The sequence below is a fragment of the Sphaerodactylus townsendi genome, linkage group LG01 (assembly GCF_021028975.2).
Source record: "Sphaerodactylus townsendi isolate TG3544 linkage group LG01, MPM_Stown_v2.3, whole genome shotgun sequence".
NCBI lineage: Eukaryota > Metazoa > Chordata > Lepidosauria > Squamata > Sphaerodactylidae > Sphaerodactylus > Sphaerodactylus townsendi.
Genome location: NC_059425.1, coordinates 73,648,978 through 73,666,168, shown reverse-complemented (window position 1 = coordinate 73,666,168; position 17,191 = coordinate 73,648,978). Strand labels below are relative to the sequence as shown.

Here is a 17,191-nt window from a genome sequence, read left to right as displayed (position 1 = left end):
AGAGAGACTGTCCCACAACATGTAATAAAGAATGCAAGAAGGTTAAGAGATATACTTTTTACACTCCTTCAGGAGGGAATTGGGAATTTCTGTCCCAAGTTTTTGTGGGGTTACACTGAAAATCATTCCGAGATTAATAACAGAAATGTAGCACCTTGGGAAGTTACAGAAAGAAAGAATGAATCTAGTGGCCCTTCAACCATGAACAGATTTATCGTATCATGAATCAGTGCCCTTCTCATCGATGCTTGAAGTGAATCGTTAGTTGGCAGAGAGAGACGCTCGGGTAGGAGAGGGGGGCGTGAGGCCCAAGTGCCTTGAAACTAACTTTGTTTTGACCCTTCCGCACGTGACGAATCCCCGCGTTCAGCGTGGGACGCCTCCAAATGGATCTGCTGCGGAGAGAACGGGGTCGCTTCGGAGCAGGGAGGAACCCCCCGAGACGCGACTCCTCCGACGCCTTTAACACTCCCGCCCATCCCCCTCGCCACGGCTCAATCTGAGCCGCATATGCATATCCTGCCAGGCCAAACCCCACCTTCCTGGTGCGGAGCCGGCAAGGGCGGCTGCTCGGCTCAAACTCTGCGGCGGCGAGCGGTGGCAGGCAGCAGGGCGTAGGGAGGGGACCTTTTCGCTGTGCTGCTGCTGCTACCCTGCCGATAGAGAAGCGGAGCTCTGGCCTTATACAGGCGCTCCGCAAGGCGAGTAAGTAGATTCGCTTGTCTGTGCGGGCTTTGCTCTGCAGACGCCCAGAAATCCGATTAAGGGCTCTTCGCGAGGGGCTGCTAATTTCGCCTGCATTCGCTGCAGGGCCCGGGGAATCGGCTTCCCAATGGCGCCCTGCCCCAACTTGGCTCCGACAGCTGCTTCTCTCGGTGCCAGCACTCATCTAGGTGGGCCAAGATATACCTAGGCGTCCCCTGGTCAACGGAAGTCCCCGTTGCCTCTGGATAGAGAGAGAGAGGTTTGGGAAGGGAGGATCCGGGGCCCTCCGCAGGGGGTGAAGGTGCTGAGAGCTCGAGTTTCGAAAAAGGAGCAGCCCCTGGGCTACTTTTCTCAGAAGACTGACAAGGGAGGGGGGAGGGGGTCGTGGCTGGAAACATTTGTCCTCCCACCGCCGCCAGGGCGCTTTACTGTGCCTCCGTCGCTCCTAGGCTGTGTGGCTAGAAGCAAGTCTGGGGCGTTGCCAGCTGATGCGTAAGAGACGGGAAGGCCCTGGGCAGGGACAAAACCGCGTGTCGCCTTGGGCTCTAGGGAGCTGCTGTTGTTAGGCTTGTAAATTTTGTTGGGGGGGGGGGGGATTCCTTGCCGCTGCTCTGAAGCCAACCCCACTAAGAGGCGTGGGAATGCTTTCTCTCCTCACTCCTTCACATCCCTGCACAGGATGATGCCGTGAAATGCTAGCCTAGGGGAGGAGAAAGCCTGGAATTTCAAGTGTTACTCCACTTTTTCGGAGATCACAATGAGAAGCCATGGTAGACTGCCTGCAGCAGTAGAAAAAGAGTAGGAGTCCAGTTGCACCTTAAATTTTTAGCAAGGTATGTGCTTTTTGCCTCCATCATTCCAAGCTTGGTAAAATGAGTACCTAGCTTAGTGCGAGTGAAGTGTAGACAATTGGGAAAGGCAATGGCAAACCACCCTGCAGACACTGTCTAGTAAACATTGTAATGTGACATCACCCCATCATCATGGGACAGTGATGACCTGGTGCTTGCACAGGGAACTACCTTTACCTGTAATCTGAAGAAGTGAGCTGTGACACACGGAAACTCATACCCTGCTAGAAATGTTGTTAGTCTTTAAGGTGCTACTGGACTCTTGTTATTTTCTTCCACTTCTTTATGTCTTTCTTATGAGAGTGAGGTCAAGCAACAGAGGGTAATAAGGAGAAAGGACCCTTATTAAGCAGTTGGTAGAGTAATTAATAGCTAGCAACAGATCAGGGGTCAGACCTTACACTTCATGTTATTCTGGGTTTAGGGGCTGAGATGCTGCTTGGCTTCTGTTCTTTGCCGTTTAAAGGTGCTGCTGCTCATGATCCCTATATAAAGAGGCATTTCACAAAGGGGGCCAAGCTCTGGAAATGGCGTCTGTGTTTCTCTTCTGGATTCATGGGTTATGGCTGTTGCATTGCTAAGATTTCCTTGACCACATTACAGACTGATGTGTGGTCTAAGAAAGTTGCTCTGTGTAAGTCTGAGATGCAAAGGTGGCGACTAATGTCATGGTATCCATTACCCTGCTTAAACATCTAATTGCCACTTTACATGCGTCAGTAGAAAAATCTCATTCTTTGTCACTCGGGTTATCTTGTGCATTCAAACCAACCACATGCTACAAAGTTTATGGTGCTTGATGAGTGACTAAAAACTTATCTGTAGTTAGTAGATCATGAGATGCAGGCTAAGTACTGTTTTGTGAGAGGGCATACAGCATGATCGTATTAAACTGTGATCTTGGTTTCCTTTTAATCATTACAGGTATCCAGTTGCCATGGAGTTGTGCTCCTTAAACCTGGCCAGCTTAAACTGGCGTCTCCCTGTCATTTTTGTTAGAATTTCCTTGTTTCAGCCTCCTGTAAACCAGGTCCTGTGTTCTTTTTTTCCCCACAGATCTGTGTTACAACTTCTAATTGATTTTTTCCTTCTGTCAGGATGACTCAGTACAAGGCGAGAGTATTATTGAAGCTTTGCTGGGTGTGGCAATTTATAGCTTTTTACCAAGGAAGATAATACAGATGGCTTGTATACTTACAGATATAACATTAAAACAGAAATTCTGATGGATATTTTTTCCCTTCTGGCAAGCACTGCTTTCTCTTGCCTTATAAACATAAATGGTGGATATAAATAGCAGCTACAGTTATTAGTCATACTGTTTCCATTGTGCTGCCCCATAACGTTTAAAAGTTTTATCCATTTAAACATTCACCTGTCAGTTAAAAAAATAAAAGAATCTGGAAAAACTATTGCAATGGGAAGATGGGATTGTGATGCCACTGACACCCACCTGTCTGTGCTGTGTGTGCTGCAGACTTGTGGAACTGGATTTTCTTGAGCTGACTCAAAGAAACAATAGTTTGAACAGAATGTGGTATGTGTATTTTCAGAGTGGCTCCACTACCCTGTTTCCCCGAAAATAAGACATCCCCGGAAAATAAGACATAGTAGAGGTTTTGCTGAAGTTCTAAATATAAAGCATCCCTCGAAAGTAAGACGTAGCAAAGTTTTTGTTTGGAAGCATGCCTGACAAACAGAACACAGAAAAATAAGACATCCCCGGAAAATAAGACGTAGTAGAGGTTTTGCTGAAGTTCTAAATATAAAGCATCCCCCAAAAGTAAGACGTAGCAAAGTTTTTGTTTGGAAGCAGAACAGAACACCAGAGTATGCAGCTGTGGAGCGGAAAAATAAGACATCCCCTGAAAATAAGACATAGTTCATCTTTGGGAGCAAAAATTAATATAAGACACTCTTATTTTCAGGGAAACATGATATTCAAATTATGTGTATTTGTAACCAGACTTCAACAAATATTCTTCAGCTCTAGGAGCCATGGCCAAAATTTTGGTGCCACACTTGTTTTTCAGCCCTCAAGGTTTATTCTTTTGGTGACTGTACTTTCTCATTATTGCCAGCACAAAACTTAAGCTTAAACTTTTCTCAATTTCTTGTCATTTTTAATTCTCAAAAGTGTGGTGTGTAAATAATTATGAGATAATTTTGGTTGTCATCACAGCTAAAAGTTAATTGTCCTGTTGGATATAATAAAATAAATAAAAACCGGAGCAAGTTGGTTTTCAGAGGGGTAAATCCACCCTCAGCCACTGTTTGGTCCTGAGTACTTTGATTTCCAAGTAAATAAGTCCAAGCTATATGCAGCTTTTCTTGATCTCAGAGCTGCTTTTGACTCTGTGCCGAGAACCTTTTGTGGAGGAAGCTTGAATTCCCAGGTGTAGAGAAGAGACTTCTCAGTCTATAATCATTGCACTTCACTCTAATACAACGTGCCAAGTAAAGTGCAACCCGGAAGGCACTCTGACCTCTAAAATCACATCTAACAAGAGGGTCAAGCAGGGCTGTGTTCTTGCATTGACTCTGTTCAACCTCTTTTTAAATGACTTAGTGCCTCTTTGAGAGAGTTCGATACACACAGCCCTTTTCTTGATAACTCAAGGATACTTCTCCTGCTTTATGCAGACGATGCCATTTTGTTATCATGGACCAAAGTGGGGCTAAAGCGACTATTAGCCAGGTGTGCCAAATACTGTAATAACAACAACCTTGAAATAAATTATTCTATATTAAAAAATCATGGTTTTTGCAAACTCATGGTGCCCTTCTAACTAGTCGCTGAATGGGGAAGCACTTGAGCAGGTTAAGATCTTTAAATACCTGGGCTTAAATTTCCACTATAGAGCAGGTGGTTCCTCCCACAGGAACAGAATAGTTTCCACCAGTAAAAATACAACCACGCTATCTTGCGTTTCTTTTACAGAAAGGGACACCAATCTCTTCCAGTGGCCCTCAAAGCTTTTAATGCAAAAGACTGCAACTTTTATATGGTGTTTTTTAATGGATCCAATCCTCGAATAGAAATATTGAGTGGATTCAATCCACCTTTTTGTACAAAATATTTGGAGTGACACACACTGTTCCTTATGCTACCTTGTGCCTAGAAGCTGGACAACATCTTCTGGAGACTTGGTGTACAACGTTCAAGCACTGGATTCAGCTTTGCTTCAGGCATAAGGACATGAGCCTCATTGCCCAGGCCTTAACTTTTCTGCATGCCACTGAATGGTGGGCCCACGTAGAAGCAAAGCTCCATGCTTTGGGCCTACCTCCTGATGTTATATCTGTGCTCCCTCCCAATGAGTGTTGAAAATACTGGATGCTACAGTTAAATTTTAGGACACCTGAGATTTGTCAAACACAGGAATCTGTAACCACAAACTATTCAGTTATGCGATGTAGTTACCATAAGGGAACGCATCATACTTTGGAACATGAACCAAGTATGAATCTTATGTTTGAGATGTCTGCCACTGTTAGGGTTTCTCCGCAAGTTAAAGTGAAGCAGTATGTTGCAAATGGTGTTAAATGTTTTAGCTTGATTCCTTATTCATGGAGGGTAAGTTTTGTGTTTTCTCCCCCACCCATCTGTATGAAAAACCAAGCTCAGAGTTCAGACCACATTATGTAAATTAAGATTGTCTGCATGTTCAAATCAATCAATTCTGCACCTACTTGTTTAGGCTTCTTTTCTTTTTGATATGGTTTGGGTTAATGAAGGTTAGGGAGATAAGTGTGTACAAAGGAAATTAAGGTGATCAGTAGGAGATTTTCAGGGACATGAAAATGTAGCCTTGCTTCTTGATTTCTGGAAGCTCTATCCAACTTTTGTGGGCATCGCTGGGTGTTTCTAACAAATTGTTTTTCTTTATAGTGGTGGGGGCCAATCAAATACTTAATTGAACACTGCTTTATATGCTCTCTAGCTGATGTCAGCAGTGTAATCTAATCTGCATTTTTCACCACGTCCCCCAGTTGTATGGGATGTAAATAGCTAGGACTCAGCTGCTTTTGTCTGCATACTTAGCTTGTATTCCCGTGTTAGTCTATATAGGATGCTATGGCACTTTAATCACCTTTTTTTCCTTCAAGCAGTTTTGTGTAGACCTCCGTCAGGTTGTGCTTGATGCAGGAGACCTGTGGCAATGGTAAGCAGAGAGCTTGTTGCATTGCGGCAGGAGCCTGATACCAAACTGGGATTGCCTAAATACAGCGTATTTTGTGTCTGAAGGAGAAAGAATGGGAGGAAGTCACTTGAGATCTGGTCTTTGGGCAAAACACATTTTTAGCAGGCAATCCCAGTTTGTTCAGTGCATCCTATAGCATTAATGCAAGGTATTCTGGGAGTTGAAATACTTGCTGACCAGTGGAAGTACCATAAAGCCCTATTTGTTTCTACCTAAAGTTACATGAAAGAAGATTGATTTCTTGCATTTGCTGAGTATGGATAGGAGTTTCTGTAATATGACTGGTTTCATGATGCTTGAGTAGACATATGCTTGGGACACATCAGTGTCATGGCACATGAAATCCCTTCTGTTTAGCCCATGCCTTTCTGAGGTGCACACACAGGAAGTTGTACTCTTTGACTTTGTTACTTTATTTGAAAGTACCATTTTTAGTTCATTTTGACAGGAAATATAAGCAGCAGGAAGTTCTTCTGCAGAAGTCCAATGATTGTGCCAGCTCTACTTCACTCTTCTCAAAATTGCACAGTATTGATGGAGTGTGCTGGAACGGATGAGCTCACCAGTTTCAAGGGATGGCAGGGAAAAGAAAATTCTCGTTTGTTAGCAAATGCTTAAAAGCTGACTAGTCACTGACTGTTCTGTTTGGCAGAGTTCCAGATTTGAAGGATGTGATGTGGGAGGAGAGTTAAAAGGAAAAAACCACCAGGAAGGAGACCATGAATGGGTCAGACAGTGTAGCTGGAGTTTAGAATTTTGGAAGCGTCTCGGCTCTCTAGGTGTAACCTGCAGACTGTGTGCACCTGATTTTGGGTGAAAGGATGAATCCCTGCATGGGACATACCATTCACATTTTCTGTCTATGGCAGTTTTGGATTTGCTTCCCAATAATTGGATGCTCTACCTGAGGATAAATCTATTCAGCTAGCATTTGGACCAGGGAATAAAAAAAAATTCATTCCAATGATGCAGAGAGAGATTCTGGTGCATCCCACAACAGCTGATATTAGCTCTGGATTTAATTTTCCTTTCTTAGCACTTCCTGTGGCAACCAGTGTCACAACTGACTCTATTACTGGGCTGTGGACATGTCAGGAAGGACCAGCTGTTGGCCCTGGCTCCATAAAAGGGGTTCTGCCTCTCCCCTCACCCCCGCTCTCAACATGTACATACAGGCTATGCATATACTTAGAAGGCACAGTTATCTTTTTCTTTCAAAACTGTGTAGTGCAGTCAGCTGAATTCTGCTTTGAGTGTATGCGAGGAGCTGGTCTGACATTTCCAGAACAGGAATAATTTACAGTGTTGCATTGTTATGGTGAGTCTCCCTTTTCTGTTATGATATATATTTGTTGGTCGACATTAGGAGATTTTCAGGGACAGGCAAAACAGCACAGTGAGAGAATCTGGGGCCTTTCTCAGCTGAGGTAATTCTTCTGATCTAGTTACTTTATAGTAGATAGGGTCATAGGATTGTCTCTCTGGGATCACCCTGAATATTCTCATAATCAGGAGAATTCTGGACTGATTTTACCTTGAAATTCCTAGCTCTGCCCAGCAGGCTCCTTGTGGCATAGGGAATTGGTGTATGGTATTCGTGCAGGGCTACTGGGAAAAATTTCCATGATATTTAATAATATATATACATTTCCTCTCTACCGGCAATATTTTGCTGTTTCGTATGCTTGCATTTCATTATTGGTGCTGGTATTGTGATCCAACAACTCTTCTGCTAGTGAGGAAAGCACAGATTTTGCACAGACATTTTGTGCAAGTTTGTGCAACACAACCATTTTGTTCCCTTTGGCATATTGTTGGTGTGTATTGCTTGCAGCCAGAGATGGACAAAATATTTCAAGATTGGGTGTACCATTATCCAGTTTGCAGGTGCAGGTCTGAAGAATTGTTCTTGGATACAGGCAAGAAAGTTCCCAGGTCAGCCTGGAATTTTTGCAGTCTTGTTTAGAGTGTAATTATCTTTTTGCTGCATATTCCTACATTATGTACTTGTTCATTCAGAACATCTAGACCAGGGGTCTGCAACCTGCAGCTCTCCAGATGTTCATGAACTACAATTCCCATCAGCCCCTGCCATGGGAATTGTAGTTCATGAACATCTGGAGAGCCGCAGGTTGCAGGCCCCTGATCTAGACTAATTCATGCAACGTTGGTGTAGTACTTCTTTGGGTGCTCCTAATTCTTTAAAAAAATATGATCCTGGCATTACTCAATATTACAATGGTATTTGAAAATCTAGCAACAGATGCAGCATTCATCTTAGCACTATATATGGGCCTGCCTTGAATTCTCATTAATTGCTTCAGTTGCTTACAGAGTGGCTCTTTAAGAAGCCTTGCGTGTAGAAGATTTGGTCCTGACGTCCGCAGTAAAAGTACACAGGAAAATGTTACTATTCTACTCTAACAGAAGCTTCAGTTGCTGATGCAGGATTGATCCCTCCAAAGCAAGAAAATGCTAAATCATAAGTCACATGTTAAGTTAAAAACCAGTCATTTATTTCTTTGTTCAGACACTACTTGTTCTTTTGAATCTTGCCACTAGACTTCATGTTGGTGGGTGCTCACAGTTCAGCCTTTGCTACCAGAGCACTTGTGACTGTTTTCACACTTTCTTATCTAGAAAGCACTTCTGTGTAGGAAATTTACATAGTTCATATGTTTGAATTGTATGTATGTGGGGGCAGGATGGCCCTGGCTAGCCTGATTACATCAGATCTCAAAAGCTAAGCAGGGTCAAACCTGGGTAGTATTTTGATGAGAAACCTCAAAGGAATACCTGTACTTCTATGGAAGTACATTCTGGATAGAAAAGCAGCCTGAGAAGTAGAATTTATTTTCTCCTCTAAAGACATCCTTATATTCTGGTGCTTTTAGTAGATGGCCTATTGATTTACTTTCATTACTTTATTTGAATTTCTAACCCGCCTTACCCCAGCTGAAGGCCGGGCTTCAGGCAACTTGTGCATAGTCAATATGTATAATCTCAGAACCACTTGCAATAATCTTTGAGAATTCCTGGAGAACAGGAGAGGTCTCAGCAGACTAGAAGAGGGCTAATGTTGTCCCCACCTTCAAAAAAGGAAAAAAGAGTACCCAAACAATTACTTCTCAGTCTGCCTGACATCAATACCAGGAAAGATTCTAAAGCAGATCATTAAACTGGTAGTCTGTGAGCACTTAGAAGGGAATGCTGTGATCGCTAAACGTCAACATAGGTTTCTCAAAAACAAGTCAAGCTAGATTAATCTTATCTCTTTTTTTGATAGAGTGACAAACTTGGTAGGTGAAGGGAATGGTGTGGATGTAGCATACCTTGATTTCAGTGAGGCCTTTGATAAGGTCCTGCAAGCAAACTAGTAAAATGTGGGCTAGCCAATGATACTATTACATCGATTTGTAATTGGTTGACTGACCAAACCCAATGGGTGCTCACCAATGGTTCAGTCTGGGGGAAGTGACTAGTGGGGTGCCACAGGGTTCTATCCTGGGCCCAGTGCTATTCAATATTTTTATCAATAACTTGGATGATAGAATCAAGGGCATGCTAATCAAATTTGCAGATGACACCAAATTAGGTGGGGTAGGTAATACCCCAGAGAACAGGGTCAGAATTCAAAATGACCTGGACAGATTAGAGAGTTAGGCCAAAACAAACAAAAGGAATTTCAATAGAGATAAATGTAAGATACTACACTTAGGCAGAAAAAATGAAATTCACAGACATAGGACGGAGGACACCTGACTTGACAACAGTACATGTGAAAGGAATCTGTGAGACTTAGTAAACCACAAACTGAACATGAGTCAGCAGTGTGATGTGGCAGCCAAGAAAGCCAATGCAATTCTGGGCTGCATCAATAGGAATATAGTGTCTAGATCAAGGGATGTAATAGTACCATTCTATTCTGCATTGGTCAGAAGAGGCGGAGCTTTCACGGGGCCGCCTGGGGACAAACGCCCCAGGTGGCTGCTGTTCAGTCATGGTTATAGCTGGGGCCCTTATAGCTGGGGTCCTGGCGCGATGTGTGCGTGCTGTGCTGGCAGGCTTCAGCTGGCCTGGTGGGCGTGCTCCATGGCCAAGCGGGCGTGTTCCCATGTGTGCGTCTGCTGGGTCTTGCTGTGTGATTGATGAAGGGAGTGAACGGGGGAGGGGCTGCCTGCCCTGCTCCCTCCTCCCTGTTTCCCCTCCCACAGGGGTGCTGGTGGTGCCTCAGCAGCTGCCCTCTATTAAAGTGGTACGTAAGGGCAGCTGCTGAGGCAGCAAGTTGCTGCATCTCTCTGCCGGGGCCAAAAACAGCAGTGTGAAAAAAGTGTAAACCCTTTTACACCGTTTTAAACCATTTTACACTGTTTTCACACTGCTGTTTTTGGCCCATGCGGAATCCACCTAAGGGTACAACTGAGGCTTAAATAAGTAAAATAGTGAGGCATGACAGTCTCTCTTTCTAATGCCCCCCCCCCCAATTAGTAGCAATTCAGTTTTGCCTAGTAGATTTTTCCTTTCCATTTTTCTGTTCTAAAATCATTTTTCCTTTTGAAATCAGCTTTAAAGAGATTACATTAAATCTTAGTGCCCACAGTTATTTTATGTAAAATGCTTCATTTATTAATTACAATATCATATAACATTCTAGAAGTGTTATCCTAACATGGACCATACTGTAGTGTATAGTATGGCGTATACTACAGCGCTTTGTCAATTTCTCTTAAGGTTTTAGTTGTAGAACTAGGGATAGAGAAATGCTTGACTTCTCTTTACCCTGATGACTAAAAGGCATCTGAATCCCTTCCTTTTCCTGGACCCTCTTTGTAGGAAAATGTTAAATTTTTTGCTGGAAAAAACTGAGCTGTCATGAGGTATGAATAGTGCAGTGGTGGCGAACCTATGGCATGGGTGCCAGAGGTGGCACTCAGAGCAAACAGAGTGCCAGAGGTGGCACTCAGAGCAAACAGAGTGCCCCCCCCCCCATCTAGGCTGGCTTCAGCTGCTGGGCTCGATTATTAGCATTAAACCTAAGACCTAGTTTTGCGGAAGCAGTGTCGGTAACCTTGTCAAGCGCTGTTAAACCCCACTGATTTTCATGCAAAGAACTAAAGTGCAATCCTTTACCTGGGAGTAAGCTCAGTTGATGGCAATGTGGCTTGCTTCTGAGTAAACCCTCCTACGGTCGTGATTCACCTGTTCAAAGAGTTGCACGGTTGCTTCAAAGCAAAGCCACCGACTACCACCAAGCTTACTCCTGAGTAACACACGCCTCAGAGCCAATCGTTTTTCTAAACTAAAACCACAGTATTCAGGTTAAATTGCCGTGTTGGCACTTTGTGATAAATAAGTGGGTTTGGGGTTGCAATTTGGGCACTCAGTCGCGAAAAGGTTCGCCATCACTGGAATAGTGGTATAATTCAGGTCTGTCCAAGTATACATTAGGAAGTTATTATATGTATATTGGCTTTCTAATATGTGCAGCCAATCTGAGACTCTGTAGGGAAGAAAAAGAATTAAACCATAATTCTTCTCCTAGCAGCTACCTGTTTAATCAGATGTCAAGTCTTGATGTGCAAAAATAGAAAATTCAATTGATTTTCTTTATCTTTGATGTTCAAAAATCAGAATGTATTTGGGCAAGGATGATTCTTGTAGGACATTCTGATTTCTTACCTCATGCATTACTAATTAATATAGTATTTCTTCACAAAGCACTCCTTGTGTTTTCTATCAGTTTCTCCAGGGTTTTTTGTAGACTGGTTTAGGTTAGTGTGTCTTCGTACAACTCTGGAGAAATGTCAGGCCATTTCAAGGCTACAGGCCACTGTTTCAGGAACATGACTCTTCTTGGAATCACTTTGTGAAGGGAAACATGTGCATCTCTGTTGGTGTACTGGTCTGCTTTTGTTAGCGCACAACAATGTATATAGCAACAATATATATATATATAGAACAGGGAAACAAAAAACCTGAGAAATAAAAAAGCCATAACCAGCTGTCGTGCCCAGATATTCTGCTTTGCTCCATCCTGTCTAGTGAGTCAGCGATAGAAGAGTCTGGCCTCAACTGAAAGATATGTATCTAGTTTAGGGAGAAGGCTTTGCATTAACATTCTGATCTTTAATTCTGAGGTGATTGCTATCAGTGTCAGAAGTAGTAGTACTATATGGTAGAGGTGGTCACCCTTATTACCTCTTACATAACCACAAACTTGAATTCAGAGATAAATTAGGTTGGCTGTTTTTAGTACAACTGTGGGGCGGGGAGAATGCACTTGAAGGGACTTTGAATAATGGAAGACATTTTATGCTGTGTAGAAAAGGGCATGTATCCTTTAAATATGGTACTTTTGTACAGGAGGCAGAAAACCTCAGTTGATGTTGGACTCATATATACATGCAGTGAAATTAGCACACATTCACATAGTGTACATGGTGGTGTGAGAGCCAGCATGGTGTAGTGGTTAAGAGTGTCAGACTCTAATCTGGACAACCAGATTAAATTCCCCACTCCTCCACATGAAGCCTGCTGAGTGACTTTAGGCCAATCACAGTTCCCTCAGAACTCTCTCAGCCTACATGGAGGCAGGCAATGGTACACCCTCTCTGAACATCTCTTGCATTGAAACCCTTACGGGGTTGCCATAAGCTAGCTGTGAATTGACGGGACACATACAGTAGTGTATATGCAAGAGAGCCACTGTTTCCTACATGGAACTGATCTCCATCCATCGTGCATCACAGTGGAAGATGTGAGAGTTGATAGTAATAATGTCTCCTAGTAATAATGTCTCCAGAGAAGCAAGGTATCTTGATTAACTCAAGGTTACCAGTGGAAAAGGAGCCTTAAAGTCTTCTGGAAAACAGATTTCTAGTCCCCATAGATTTGGAGCACCGTAGCAACATTTCTGTATAAAGTTTCAGGTACCGGTAATATTAATTTCTTAATTCCAAATAATTTCTACATCTCATCACTCATATCTTTCTCAGGTCTTTCCAATGCAAAGAAACACCACATCTGACAGTCAAGATGGAGTAAATATATACATTTAGGCCATACAACTTGCAGGATTTGGGGTGCCTTGTTGGAGAATCATTTTTTTCAGATGTGAGCAGACCAGGAACGCCTTAATCTGTCATCATTTTTGCCCAAGAGGGACTGATCCTGATTAGAGTTGCTCAAGAGATGAGTAGGGTTGCCAGCCTCTAGGTAGTGGCTGGAGATCTCCTTGGATCACAACTGATCTCCGGGCAAGAGAAATAAATTCCCCTAGAAAAAAAAATTACCACTATAGCATTATACCCTATTGAAATCCCCACTCATGCTCCTCAGGCTCCACCCCCAAAACCTCCAGATATTTCTCAACCTGGGGCTGGCATCCCTAGTTAAGACTGAGTTTAACTCCACCCCACCCACCCCGAAAATCAGCGTAGTTTCATCTTCAAAAAGAAAAGATGGTCAACCTGTCTCTTTTTTCCTTTTATTACTAATGAGTGCAGGGTGAGGGGGGGGGTCATGAGTGAAACCATGCTGGGGTTTCTTTGCCACTTCCTATGTGGCTGCATCTGAATATATTCTTCATGCAGTTTCTGCTTGCATTTTTAAATGCTGGGAAGCTCCAATGACAGATCTCTCAGTCTCTCATGCAGTTCAATCTTGTTCTGATTTATCTGTCTGTACTTTCCCAAGAGCTTTTATCATACTAAATGAACTGGGTTGCTGCCGGTACTTAGACTTCCCTTTAATTAAGTCTGTGCAGGGTGAAAAGCCATTTTGTAGACTATCCAGAATGCTTTGCTTGTTGGACATGCATTCAGCTGAGGAGAAACCTAGGCCAGCAGCATGCTGTTGTGGCTCACTGTCTAAGTTGGTTGTAAAACCCAAGAGCTATTTCCTGCTCAGCTATAGTTCAGCTTTATTTGCCTTGCTTTATTTGCCTTACTGTATTTCAGCTTTATTTGCTTAGTGCCACACTAAACACCTTGGTGAATGGCTGGAAAATAATCCCTGGGAAGACACTTGGTAAACACTTGAAATGCATACAGTGGAACCCCAAGGAGACTCATACATAATTTTTTTTCAGTGGCAAACTCTTCTTATCTTGTGTCTTATAACATAAGTGCATTGTCATGCGGAGTTAGGTTTGGTGGGGTTCTTTTTCCAGCTCAAGCACAGCTATTTATTTATTTATTTATTTTTATTTATTAATTCGGCTTTTATACCGCCCGATCCCCGAAGGGCTCCGGGCGGTGAACAGCAAGGATTCAGAGACAACAGGAGCAAAACACATATACAATATAAAGACATAAGCTCCATCTCATGTCAGCACTAAAATAACCTAAAACCAGCGGAAACAAATTAATACATAAAAGCATAAAAGCAGGCGTCCAACCTCAAATTTAAAACCTACCCCCAGAAAAAAAGGGAGGGACGGTAGGCCCCTCAATATGAGGGGACCCTGATGTAACAGCCCTGAAAACCAGAGGGCAATAAGGAGCAGTAGGGGGCACCATATCAGCGGCCAGACACTCCAAAGGCCCGGTGGAACAACACAGTCTTACAGGCCCTGCGGAACTCACCCAGGTCCCGCAGGGCCCGGACAGTTGGAGGAAGGGTGTTCCACCAGGCCGGGGCCAGTGCTGTAAAAGTCCTGGCCCGCGTGGAGGCCAGCCGCATCATAGAGGGGCCAGGGTGATGCGGTCCCGAAGGTACGAGGGTCCCAGGCCGCGCAAGGCCTTAAAGGTCAAAACCCACACCTTGAAGATGATTCGGAATTCGACTGGAAGCCAGTGCAGCTGGCACAACACAGGCTGAATATGGTCTCTAAAGGCGCCTCCTGTGAGCAGACGAGCCGCCGCATGCTGGACCAGCTTTAACTTCCGAATCAAACGCAAGGGAAGGCCGCCGTAAAGCGAGTTACAATAGTCTAGCCTGGAGGTGACCGTTGCATGGATCACAGTGGCCAGGTCCATTTGGGAGAGAAAGGGGGCCAGCCGCCGGGCCTGGCGAAGATGGAAAAACGCAGTCCGGGTTGTAAGGGCCACCTGGGTCTCCATAGAAAGAGATGAATCCAGGTGGACCCCCAGACTGCGGACGGAGGAGGTCGGCGCCAATGAGACCCCCTCCCACACTGGCGGCTGGAAATCCCCAGCCTCTCCCTCGTGGCCCAGCCAGAGGACCTCCGTCTTCGATGGATTCAGTTGCAGCCTGCTCTGTTTCAACCAACCAGCTACCGCCTCCAAACAATGCTGGAGAGCCACAGGGGCGGCGATCGCTCCCCCCTCCATCAACAGAATGAGCTGGAGTGTCATCAGCATACTGATGACAAATCAGCCCAAAGCTCCGTACCAGCTGGAGCAAGTGGTCGCATATAGATGTTAAATAACAGCGGGGATAACAGTGCCCCTGAGGTACTCCGAATGAAGCGGGCACCACCGGGAGGCTTCATCCCCGCACCTCACTTGCTGGCCCGGCCCCGGAGAAACGAGGCAATCCACTGAAGGACAGTGCCCCGCGACCCCAGAGGCGACCAGGCGGTGGGTCAAAAGGTCGCGGATCGACCATATCAAACGCTGCGGTAAGATCTAACAAAACCAGCAGCGCCGATCCGCCTCGATCAAGTTGTATACGGAGCGCATCCGTGATGGCGACGAGCAGTCTCCGTCTCCATGCCCAGCACGGAAGCCGGACTGGAAGGGATCGAAAGCCGATGTGTCATCCAGGAAACCCTGAAGATGCTCCAGCACCACTCTCTCAATTACCTTCCCCAGAAACGAAAGATTCGAGACGGGGCGGTAATTGGCCAGATCACTCGGATCTAACGATGGTCTTTTTAAGAGTGGGCGGACCACTGCCTCCTTCAACCCATCCAGAAAGACTCCTTGCTCAAGGGAGCCATTGATGATATTCAACAGATGGGGTCGTAGCTCCGCCCGGCAAGCTTTTATAAGCCAGGAGGGGCACGGATCCAGAGGACAGGTAGTAGGTCTAACAGCAGCCAAGGCCCTGTCAACAGCGGCATCGGAGAGCAGGGAGAACTGGGCCAAACTTGGGCCCGAAGACGGCAAGGGAGCCTCCAGTTCACTAATTGTAGACAACGTGGCAGGAAGGTCCTGGCGGAGCGACGTGACTTTATCTGCAAAAAAAGCTCATAAAAGCCTCACAGCCAACAGCCAATCGATGATTTGTGGACCTCTCTGATAAGGAGGTCAAAGACCGAATTATACGAAATAATTGTGCCGGGCGGGAGCTAGCAGACGCAAGAGAGGAGGAAAAGAAAGCTCTCTTTGCCACTTACGTTGCCATCTCATAGACCTTCATAAACGCCCTATAAGATGTTCGCGCCGCATCGTCACGAGATTTCCTCCACACTCAGCTCTAGTCGCCTAAGCCACGTTTCATATGGCGCAGCTCCTCGGTATACCAGGAGCCTGCCAATACGGGGCTTAAGAGGACGCCAGAGCAACAGTCTCGATGGCATCGGAGAGCCGGGAGTTCCAGTCCTCCACCTGCTCATCGAGTGTGCCAACGGGTTCAGGGTCCCGTAGAGCGTTCAGGAAACCAAGTGGATCCATAAGTCTCCGCGGGCGGGCATAAATCAGCCCCTCGCCTAGACGGGGTTGGCGCGACAAGTCCATCCGAACCTTCAGGGCATAGTGGTCGGACCATGGCACTCTATCTGTAGAGGATAATGCACCATATCAACCCCTAACCCAAAGACCAAATCCAGCTGTGGCCGGCCTCATGAGTGGGGCCAGAGTTTACCAGGAGAGGTCCAGTGTCGCCATGGATGACACCAGGTCCACAGCCGCTGTACATGAGGCGGCGTCAGCATGGACATTGAAGTCCCCCAGGACAATAAGCCTGGGGAACCGCAATGCCCAGTCCGCCACCACCTCCAGCAGCCGTGGCAGGCAGTCCCTCGGCGCGCTAGGCGACCGGTACACCAAGAGGACTGCCATCCTCTCCGCGGCCAACCACTCTAGGCCGACACACTCCATGCCAGCGATCTCTGGGACAGGGGCAGCCCTGAAGGGAATGGAATCCCGGATGAACAATGCCACGCCTCCCCCCCCGGCCCTGTGTTCGTGACCGGTGGAAACACGCGAAACCGGGTGGCGCGGTTTCACCCAAGGCGATGGTCTCACCCTCGCGCACCCAAGTTTCGGTGATACAAGCCAGGTCCATCTGCTGGGCTTCGAGATAGTCACGAAGCACAGTGGTTTTATTGTTAATGGACCTGGCATTGATCAACACCAGAGACGAAGCAGAGTAACCCTGAACCCCATCACCGCCGTCCCTAGGGATAGGTCGGAGGTCAGAAGGCGAACGAGCATAGCCATATCTCATTCGTCTTCTATCATATGGCCCCCGCCTACCGCTATATCTACCCCGTCCCATCAACACCGGGATCCCCAGCCCCAA

The 17,191-nt window shown here is 45.5% G+C and overlaps 1 protein-coding gene across 4 annotated transcripts in view; it reads left to right on the top strand.

Annotated features, from left to right (window-relative positions):
* The first annotated feature begins 369 nt into the window (after positions 1 to 369).
* The window catches only part of CAPN11 (calpain 11), a 42,955-nt gene continuing 26,133 nt past the window's right edge, over positions 370 to 17,191 (top strand). Inside the window, exon 1 of one of the 4 annotated variants that reach the window (XM_048483353.1) lies at positions 370 to 701. The gene's annotated coding sequence lies outside the window, so the exon portion shown is untranslated. Of the gene's footprint in view, positions 706 to 1,149; positions 1,198 to 1,440; positions 1,539 to 17,191 lie in introns of those variants that run through there. The other 3 variants (XM_048483346.1, XM_048483372.1, XM_048483363.1) reach the window with 3 other exon arrangements.